Source organism: Hirundo rustica, chromosome 8, assembly GCF_015227805.2.
Source record: "Hirundo rustica isolate bHirRus1 chromosome 8, bHirRus1.pri.v3, whole genome shotgun sequence".
Taxonomy (NCBI): Eukaryota; Metazoa; Chordata; class Aves; order Passeriformes; family Hirundinidae; genus Hirundo; species Hirundo rustica.
The window spans coordinates 10813296-10824576 of record NC_053457.1 but is presented as its reverse complement, the minus strand read 5'-3'; the positions used below and the strand labels follow the sequence as shown (position 1 = coordinate 10824576).

The following is an 11281-nucleotide window of genomic DNA, read 5'->3' as shown; positions in this document are numbered from 1 at the left end:
CACTACTAAAAACTCTGAGGATCAAAAAGTAATTGATTTAAATGGAACAATAAATAACATAAAGGGAATTAGACCTACTGTTCCAGTTTCTCTGAAAAAGGCTAATTCTGTAAATGGTTATGTCAAGGACCAAGCCTATTCATGAACTGTCGTTAAAAAAAAAGGATCTAATCTTCCAAGTTGTAATTGTGATCAATCACGATAGAAATCTCTTCCTGGATGAAGGTTTGTGATTAAGAAATACAAAGTTCAGACTGCACACTCAAATACCAAATGGAAATATTAGCAGTGTACTAGCTCCTTGTAAAGGTGAAACATGTCAGAGAACAGCTGTTGTGGTGTAGCAAAAAGGAGTACCTTGGATTCCAGTTGTTCTCCTTGGACTGGACTAGAAACAGGCACTTCAGAGTTCCAGGTCAGCGTTGCATCAGTTCCTTCTCCAAAGACCACTGATTATTTGAGGAGGCAGGATCAGGAGAAAGTGGGAAAACTTGTGAAACTTTGAAATATTACTATGAAAGGAAAAAAAAACCAAGCCACTTCCCCTTCCCCATCCTAGATAAGAATCAGTTTGTACAGGGGAGACAAGGAAGCATTGTGAAACTGACAGACCTTGTTTTCCTGTTGGTGAGGAGACATGTACACAATTTGTTGAAGTGAATGAGGTGGAAGTGAGGAATAAGGATTTCACAGCCGGGTAATTTTTTATTCATTCTGTTCTACAGTAGTGCACATACAGTCATGAAGTGCTTGGAGTGCTAACCCATCTGTTCTCGGGAGCAGCTCACATCCAGTGGGCTAAAAATACTCGGTCTGCCAAGGAGACACTCAAGGTACTTTGAAAAGGCTTGGATGCCTTAACTTTGGTCCACAGATAAAGGTGATAAATTAAGAAGTATTTGGGCTTGTTTTTTTATAATCTCTCTTCATCCCCCAGACCTATTAATAATGAAGCAAATTCAAAACAATGAAGGAGAAAACTGCCTGCTGGCTAATACTCTGTAATCCTGGGTCTGCCCCTGCCCACAGTGCTAAAGTTCCATTCAAGCTACACTGCAGTAATTGATGATCACTTGCCATATACCTTTATAAAGCTTTTTCATCAATGTCTCTTGTGGTTCATTTTCTATCAGCAGCAAATCAATGAAATTTTAATGGAATAGAGCACCTACTTGAGACTGAATTACACTGCTTTACCTGTTTCAATATCAAGTGAAATAGTTTTTCAGAATTTTTTTTTTTCTGATAACTTTGTTTCTGCAGAATGGTGACATCTTTGTAATCAGCTGTAATAAAGATTGAAGGCATTAATGAACTTGGTTTTACTGTGCTGTTAGAGACAATTGGAAAACGTGGGGTTGGAAGCTGAAAACCGGATCCTTATAAATGCTGCAGCGGTGTAGTAGGGAATGCATTAATCACCTGGATCTGGTGATTCAGGGAGAATCTGAATTGGTTTAAAAATCTCCAGGGTAATGCAGTACTTAACCAAGCACAGGGGAGTACAAGGTCACGAATTTCCCTTCTTGAGAACCGCAGTGGGTGCTGTATTGTCAGAACCGTCCCACGCATCGCTCGAAGGGCAGAGCTGTCCCCAGCCGGGTCTGTGAGCAGGGATGGGCAGCGCTGGGGCCGCCCCTCGGAGAACACCCCAGACAAGTATCAGTCAGACAGCACATCTCGCTTTTTCTGGGGTACAATTCGCCGAATTGATTTGAACCCGCTCGAACCGAGCAGGATTCGTCGCCTGGCTTTGCTTTATGTCCGCGGTTGGGGCGGGCTCTGCCCTTGTCCGCGCTCCTGCCGGGCGCTGTGGGCAGCGGGAGGGGCGGCGGGTCCTCCCTCAGCCGGGAGGTTCTGGAACCTTCTGGGAGCCCTGCTGTGCGCCGCGGCCCCTTGCAGCCGGGCCCGTGCCGTGGCGTGTGAGGGCTCGGGGCCCGTGCCGAGGCTGTGCCGCCGCGGCCGTGCGATGCAGGATGAGGGACGGAGCGGTCGCACACGGCTCACACTGCACCGAGGGCTCGGGGGCTGAGGGCCCGGTCTCACAGCTTTGCTCCAGGAAGCTTTCCGAGCAGTTTTCCTCGGCCCAAAGTCCTACCCACACCAGCTCCCAAAATACAGGACTGATAAAATCGTGCCCCGTGGGCTAATTCGGGTTGAACAGAGCAGATAATTCACATGTAAATCGACGGGATGAAACTGACAGGAAATGCCAAACTGTCCCGGTTTTTGTCCTGGTTTAAGGACTCTTCATCTGCTTGAAAGGAGTAAGTGCTCCTTGTGGCTGGATGACAGAAAAGGGGAAGGATTCAGGAAAGAAGGCTGCCCTTTTGTCCCCAAAGACAAGGGAAGGAACCCTCTTCTCCAGTAATATTTACACGATGGAGACAGACCAGTAGGTAAGATGCAATTTTTTGTTCTCTTTTGGCATAGCTTCCTTGAATTGCTGGTGTAACAGTGGTGGAATGCAGGAAAGGTAAAAACGGGAAAATCAGCCACAGTGATTGCTAAGGAGTTCAGCGTTCACTGCCTCGATTTGTTGTTCGCCAAGTCCAGTTTGAGTCTGATGTGGAACATATCTAAAGGAAAAATTTTCCAACGTGCTTGTATCTCCACGAACCACTGAACACAAATCACATATTAGTTAAGTATCAAGGATGTTTACAAAAATGTGAATGTTTTCCAATTATTCCAATGGGTCTTAGGTCAAGCCTTGAATGCAAAAGAAAATAAATCTTGCCTTCTCACCTTCACAGGCACAGTTGGGGCAGACATTATCCGGGCACTTTGTGTTTCTCTTAGTGGAACTGTTTCTATGTGATGAAATAAAGTGTATCAGTCTCCAAAACTGTAAATTTAAATATTACCACTACCACCTTGTTCCGGACAGCACTAAACACAATTTCAGATACAGGAGAGGAAAAACTGTCAGAAGACTTAGAAACATCAAAATAAGAAATGCACAAAACAGGATTGTGCTAGAGCAGGGTGGCAAACAGCTATGGTCTGGTTGATTTGATGTGCTTTGATACAGTCTATAAACTTTCAAAAACTATTTAACACATACTGAAATAATACTCAGGAATGTAGTGCAATAAAGCTTTTGCATTAAAAGGAATTTAAATGGCTATCAAGAATGCAGTGTTGCCTGGTTTTCACAATGAAATTATTCTGTTTTGATTTCTTTGTCTAAAGTAATCTCTGTGCATCCTTTTACTACAGAACAGGCTAGAGAACATCTAAACAAAGTTAATGCTTTCTCAAGTAGTTCAACTGAAATGTTTATGCTTATTTAATATTTCGTGAGTATTTTTCATGGTAGTTTAATTTTTATCAAGCCAAGGAGTCCAACAGAGAAAATAAAACTTGGACTTACGGCTCTACAATTGTAGTTGATGAGAAGCAGCAAATAAAAGGTGAGGACTCTCATGCTTTTGTTCTACACAGCTCAAAACTCAGGTAAAGAACTGCTTTGTGATGTGAAAGAAAAGAAGATGCTTTTGACTCAGCGTGGATGAATTGTAGAATCTTAGAATAATTTGGGGCTTTAAGGGGCCTTTGGAAGTCATGTTTGTACTAAAATTTTAAGATGGCGTCTCCTGGATCTGTGTGGAATTTATTTAATTTTCTTTAATCTTTCAGCATCTGGAATTTAATTTTTTTCCTTGTCATTGTAACCTCTGGAGGACCGTAGCTGACTAATTTATTGGTCCAACTAACATATCTGCCCTTTTATTTCAATGAATGTCTTTCAGGCTGTCATTTCTGAAGCTCATTGTTCAGTAGAGCTTTCGCTGTACACTTTTGTTTGTTTGTTTTTGTTTTAAACTTTTACATAAACCAACTGGAAATTCTTTCCCATGTTTTCTTTTTGAACTATTAAAATTCTTTATGTAAAGTCATAGAACAATGGGGGGGTTGTTGGTCTTGTTGTTTTGTTGAGGTTGTTATCATTGGCTTTGGTTTCGTTTTATTTAAAAAATCTGTGTGATGGGATATGAGAGGGTTTGTTGAAGGCTTCATAAGGTTTCTTCTTTAAGCTTGATATTTTAGAGTGATTGTTGTTGCTGCATGTCTAATAAAATGCTGTTGCTCTGAGTCCTCTAAGAGCTATGGATGTGACTGAGGTGTTGGGAGTTATATAAGAAAAAGAAAAAGCAACACATTTCTAACTAAAGAATGCAAGGAAGCAATTTATCACTAGTGACAGTAGGAAAATGAATAAATATTACAATAGATACATGTATAGCCAACGAATTTGTACTAGCATCTGAGTGATGTCCTGTCAGGAAGGCAGGCAGACCAGCATTATTAACTTCCTATATGGAGAGCTCTCCTTTCAGGCAGGGAATTTGTGGTGGGAATCAACAACTTGGTTATTGGTTTTCCTGTGTTCTTTCTCTTTCTAAAGTACTATGCATGTTATTACACAATACTATGTTAAGAAACAAACAACCCAAAACGAAGTGCTTGCCTGTCCAGAGCTAGGCTCCAAAATTGACATTTTGGCACCACAATAGAAATGGACAAACTGAGAAGTTTCAAATATTCTACATAACTTTTTATGTACGATATATGTTTGACGTATTGGAATAATTGTGATTCAGTGTAGATGAAAAAATAAACTTTGAGGCTGTGTTGAGGCACAGAAAGTTCTGGCAGCACCTGTCAATGTATTTAGACACAGATTATGAGTTCCTTATCAATATTAATTGTAAGGCTATAAGAGGTCATGCTTTCTAGGACAAAAAAAAGCGAATCATTGTAGCACAACTCAACCTGTGAACTGCCTCACTATTACTTCATTATTTTTACTTTGTTCTTCTTGTTGCTCAGTTTTACAGGTTCAGGATCTTCTGCCACTTTGCTTATTTCAGACATAAATATCTTCCCCTTCTTGATTTCCACCTCCTGCCTTTTCTCCTTTGTTACAATCTAGTGTTTGCTGGCAAGTTGTGACTTCAGTGAACCATTGAACTGTGCTTAACACATTCCTTTGGCAAAGGTGCCGGAACAGTTATTGTAGAAAAGTTATTGTAGAAATAGAAGAGACAAAAACCCTGGATAAACAATTTAGTTAAACAAAACAAAACAATTCCAGGCAAACTGAATTCATTCCAGTTTTATAGGTAACCATAACAGAGCTCTGGAAGTTTAAGAATACTTCGTGCCTCCACTACCAGTCTCCCTTTAGGGCCTCATAAAGTTCCTGGTTCTTACTAGTTTTGATCTGAGTGCTAAAAGGATGCCCTGTGAGTGCCTGCCTGATGCAAAAGTCCTGAAGCTCCATGCAAGTTTGCCTTTATCTTCCTTTTATGACTCATTACATGTCTGTTAGAAGAAGCTGTATAAAGAATGGGAAGTCTCAAAAGACCACCTTGATGCATCCCAAAGACCTCAATTCCATAAAACACTTTCAGATGAGGGTCTGAACTCCTGTGCTTAATATGAAAGCATCAGAACTTTTTGAGAAGAGCTCATTTTTAATCTATTGTGCTGTTTTGGATGGTAAGTCCTTTAAAAACTCTTCAGAATACATCAAAATGTCATATTTTGCCCAACACCTACTTTTTTCCCTCTGGATCTTTGCTTAAAAATGAATGCTGTAGAATAGGAGATCATTTTGGATTACAGAACAGCCTCTCGAAATGTCAGTTGTAAATAGTCAGCAAATCCCTCATTATCAATAAAATGGCACTGATATGCAGTTAAAAAGTAATTTGTAGTACTCGAAATCCATATCCTCACAAGCCTTTTATCATGTAGCAGTCCCACCAGCGCCAAGCAAAATAGAGTTTAATGCTAGAGGAATCTTTGAGGGTTTTGCATGCCTAATGAGCTAGGGTAAAGGTTTTAGAAACTCTTGCTGGACAAAGGACTTTGATTTTAATAGTGTTTTAAATGCAACCACTTAAAGTTGCTTTTAAGTAATCATCTTTCATTACTGTAATAGATTTAAAATCATTTAGTATGTGTTCAGATGCCATTCATTTTCTGGGTAAGAGTCATTATTGTTTATGAAACTGATTGCTCACAATACAAGCTTGGATGTTAATTAATCGTTGGAGGTTTTTGATATCTGACTTGTGTTTAGTTACTTTATCCATTCACTCATATTCCTTAAAAGCTCTTTATCATGTGTGAAGTGAAAAAAACACCTCTCTAGTGTTACTTGTGTGGAAATTGTAACTCTATAGGCCTAGAGCCAGTATTTCCTCAATGTAGGTCAACTGTAGAAATCCCATTGACTTAATTGGCAGAAGAGTTAGACCTGCAGAGAAAAAAAACCAAGTCAGTGGAAAAATAGTATGAAAATTTTATACCATCAGAGAAAATGTGGTGATGTTGAAGGCAAAGAGTGTGAGCACAGTGATAGGCATTGGCATTGGATTGCAGAGGGCAAACTCATTTATCCACAGTGCTGGGCATTCAGCACCATGTTACTGCAAATTCCTCTTGTTTCTGTAGATTTTATGGCTGGAATTTTACTCTGTACTTTTGACTTATCCGCTGAGGTTTTCTGACTGCTAATTAGGTAGCTGTTTACCCATTAATGTAACACAGCTCATCTTACATTAACATCTGTAAGTGAGCAGCCTGAACTGGGTTGTCCTTGAATAAATGACTCCCAAGGGCAAGTCCAGGTATCTGGTTGCAAGCTGTTGGCCAGTCAAACACGTGTGAAGTATTAGGAAGCTTGTAAAATATAAATCATTAAGGAAAAGAAAAAAAAAAAAAGTTTTCCAGGAGATAAATGGATCTCTAAAATTTTTGCTAAAAAAATGACAAGGAAAATAATCTTGTAAAATGCATCTGTTACATATGGTTGCTTACCAGCAAACATGCTTTCTGTGACATGCAGTACAAGGTCTCCAAATATTGATGGTTTTGATAGGGAAAAATTCTCAAGTGTTTGAATAAAAACTGGCTAGATTTGACTTCCAGAAATAATCCAGTCTGAGTAAAATAGTGCCACAAATGTGCATGAGAAAAAGTTTTAATCAAAATGCCAAACCAATTTAGAATCAAGTTCATGAATGTTAGCTAAGTTTCAAACACATACATTTATTTTTAAAACGTGTTACTCACGTGCTCATTAGAAAAGTTTGTAGACCTCTGGTTAACTTCACCAAAGCCTAAACTGCCCACACAGCTTTTCTTGTGGTTCCTGAAAGTATTTTATGGTTATTTCTCCTGCTTCTTTTTTCTTCTCATCTCTCAATGATGGCTCACAATTGAACACTCAGCAGTGCTGATGATGGATTGCGTACCTGAATTTCAAAATGCTTTCTGCCAGGAGTCCACACAAGATTACTGCAGAGGCATCCCTCATCTAACGCTAGGAAACAACTAGGGCTGAACTTAGTTGATTATCTCCATCCAAAAGGATGGAATATGTAAACTCCAGAGGATAATCCAGACACGCTTCAAGACGTAGAAAGTAGAGTTTTAGATGTAAAAATGGGCCTCTAAGGTTTGGTGATCATCACAACAGGTCCTCTAAGGTAGAAGTGAGTAAATACAAGCCTTTTCCATGGTCTAGTCTATACCTTGTGTGTTTTGATTCTAAAGAATATAATCCTCAGCTTCAATTCTTTCCCCACATGGAGTTTTAGGTGATTTTCTCCCCTTCACATTGCCTAGTCCTCTTGGCCTACCACATAAAAATTCAGCCCCATTCAGAACACCAGCACACAGCCAATGCACATCTTAAATACTGTTTTGAAGCTTCCAGTCTGTTGTGTAGGGTGTCTTGGTATCCTGGGAAAACTGTAATGGTGCCTTACCATGAACACAGTATGTCCACAACCTGTAGAACAAGGCAGCTGGGTGTGAGCTGGAGACAGAATTGGAAAGATTGCTTGCTACATGATGGGCTGAATTCCAGTGAGAGACCACCATAGCAATAAGGTAATGATAGAAGAACTTCAAGTTGAACACTAAATATTTTAATGCAAAATTCTAGGTACCAAATGTTTGCTTGCTGGGAGGGTATATTTAATGCTACACAAACAGTTTGTGAAAAGGTGTGTGCCGCCTAAGGAAGAAAAGTGCAATTAAAACCTCATTAAAACTGTTCTAAAGGGAAGAGCTTTGAAAAACTGACTCTCTCAGAGGTTCAGAATAACTAATTTCTTTCCTTTTGAACCTAGGTGCAGAATCTGAGAATGAGAATGTAGTCTAAACACTGTTATTCACACAGATGTGAGTGAAATCTTTTGCTTTGCATATTCCTGCTGCAAGCAGGCAAGGAAGTGTTCCTCTTGTGCTCAGAGATCTGAAGTCAGTGAGCACAGTGTTGAGGCAAGCTGCAAACTCCGAAGCGAGTCTATATTAGCTCAGCTCATAAGTTTGGGGCTCCACTGGATGATCATCTGTAACTCATAGTGCTGGAGTCAAGGAACTCCTGATGGGCCAAAGTCAAAGGAGGAAAGACAGATCGATTTCTTTCCTATTTGTTATATATATCTGTATGTATTCATACAAGAGTAGAACCTTTCTTCATATAAGATAGGGATCCTCATGCTGCAATATTCTGCCAGGATTTGACAAGGGTTCATAATTCATCATATTTGTATAATGAGGACAGTTTTGACAGACATGGGGTCAAGTAGGTTGCATTCTGGTTTTGTCTGGACATTCACCATTAAACCTTTATCAGGGTTTGGCAGACACAGCCAATTTAAAATGTTTCAGGTCACAGTAAAATTGGAACAGGTATAAAATCCTCCTTAACTAGTGTGTACCTGTTACTGAGTTCTGAAATGTCAGTGAATTCACTTTCTCATCACCCTTCTACTTAGGAGACAAGCAGACAGCACCTTCTGTAAAAATAAATATTTTAATAGCATTTGGTTCTTTGGCTTGCATGTGGAGTTATGCCTTTAAAACTAAAGCCAGAGAGCAAGACAAAAATTGACTTGTTTTGTAGGAACAGTAACCATTTATGGACCAGGATGATTGTATGCTCTTCCAAGAAATAGAGCAGACAGGATTGATCATTTTGGAAGCACTCTGCAGTTCATGTATTTGTATCTCAGTTTCAAGCACAAACTTGATTTGGAACATACTATAGCCCAACTTTTGAAACATGGTGAATAATTATGCTTTGTCTTGTTGTGTTAGAGGCATTTTGTAAAGTTTTATATTTGTTACTGCTCTGCAGAACATTTCCTTCCAATTAAACTTGGGAAAAAAATTGAAGCATCCAAAATCAGTCACTTTTGAACAATCTTTCTGTGTTATTTGATTTGATAAAATCCTTCTCAACAGTTCTTGATTAGAGCTTCTAAGAAAATGAAGGCTCTGGAATATGGTTATCAACAAGAATGCTCAATTGCTGAGTACTTTTTATGTGTTTTAAACATAGTCCACAGATGCAATGCTGTAACCCAGCCTAATTAAGAGAGTGTTTAGGTTCTATCTGTCCCACCACCATCTTTTTGAGAAGACATGTGGTTGTGTTACCAAAACACAAGATGCTGCTCCTGATCCAGTGATGTGTAGAGAATTTTGTTTTGGCAGGAACAGAAATGCGTTTGCCTTCAAAGGAGAGGAATACTAAGAAATACTTCAGCCCTTTTGGCTGACAGCCTCAGGTAGATGTGGAGCAGCTGGAGGACAGCAGCTGCCCCTGGCCCTCAGGTGGGGGTGATGAGGATGAGTGCTCTTTTGCCCCACCAGTCCATTGGGATCTCCATTGGTTCATGTAAACTTAGGACATCTCCTCATTCTCTTTTCCCTTTCATGGGAATGTATGGGGAACTTCAGTGCAAGGTAAAAAAGCCTCACAGACTGAAATGAAGTGAAAAGAAAATCAATCCCTCCTAGCAAGTGCCTAGACAATTGTTCATCTAGGAGCTGGGCTGTACCTTCCTCATGATTTGGTGCTGGTGCTGCTTCTCTTCTACGTTATCGCTGCAAAGAGTTGTCCTTCTGACTGTGTGAGCTCTCAGGGTCTCCAGGTAAGTGCTATCAGGAAACTTATTTTGGTTTTTTTTTTTTTTTAATGAATACTGTGATGGACTAAACCTGTGATTTTTATTTTGATATCTCAAATTAAATTTAGAATCAAATTAGGTATTTTAAAATTTTTATTAAAAGTGTGAAAGAAGTTTACCCAGAGTTTCACAGCTGTGATGACTATTAAAAATATTTAAATCCATGGACACCACTGAGAGTCAGCTTAAAACAAGAACTTGAATGTCAGTTTCTTACATCAGGTTGCTGCTCAAATAGTTTGCAGGCTCCTGTCTTGTCTCTGTACCTCCCTTCCTTTCTTTACTTCTGTATTCAGAAAAACTGAATTTGTGTAACAAACTTATTGTCTTCCTGTACCTTGCAGCCTTCTGGCTGTGCCACCAACACTAGATGAAGACACCAGGAATAGATTTGTTGTTTGTGGGGGAGGAGTGAATGAGTCTGTGTGTGTCGGGGGAGTTTCTTAAGTTTTGTTGTGTTCTCCTGAGTTTTTTCTTCCCACAACCTGAGCAAGAGGTTCCTAACTGAGAAAAACTTAGGTCATGATGTTGATCGCGGTAGTAAGTGGATGGGCGATGGAGCGTGATGGAAGTGAGCAGTCAGGAGAAGGCAGGTATATATGGCTGCCTGCTTCTTTGCACAGCTTAAGCAGATACTTGCAGAGACAGCAGGATTGTTAAGGAACACTAAATTTTAGGAATACGCTTGTAATACACCACAGAACTGCCAAGGCTGAATTACAGACATAATGGCTTGAAGAACACAGCATTATTAGTCACATTTACTAATTAAAGAAATTGCACTGTTCCCCCTAAATATCATTAGAGAGAAATTATACAGTATTGACATTTCCCTGAGAAATCAGCATTAAAAACAGTTTTGTTGTCCTCAAATTGCAAGTAATTAAATAAGGGAAAAAACAGCACCAGCACGTATTTCATAGGCTTCAGACATGATAGCAATGGACATTGTGAACTGAGATTTAAAAAGGAACAGTTCTACTGTGAATACCTCATATCTCTTTTACGCAATTTGTCTACAAAACACCAGGCAGGTTTAAAATATTTATTTTGAATAGCAGAAAATAACTTAGCTGTTACTCAAAATCTTTCAATGACTTAAAAATAAGCTTAAAAACAAACAAACTACTAATGGTAAAATTTTCTATGCAGGGGTGGCAAGCCTGGGAAAAGTTACTATTACCTATCATTCTTGCTGTAAAGCTGCATGAATGTGTACAGTGCTCACAGCTTGAATGTGCAAAAGTATGTACTATGCAGAAGAGGTGATCAATGCAATT

At 39.5% G+C, this 11281-nt stretch overlaps 1 long non-coding RNA gene across 2 annotated transcripts in view; it reads left to right on the top strand.

The window, feature by feature from the left end:
- Positions 1 to 9743: 9743 nt before the first annotated feature.
- LOC120755974 (uncharacterized) overlaps positions 9744 to 11281 on the top strand; it is a 46006-nt gene continuing 44468 nt past the window's right edge. For both annotated transcript variants that reach the window (XR_009208082.1, XR_005701964.2), the window contains exon 1: positions 9744 to 9965. This is a non-coding gene — a long non-coding RNA (uncharacterized LOC120755974). The remainder of the gene's footprint in view (positions 9966 to 11281) is intronic.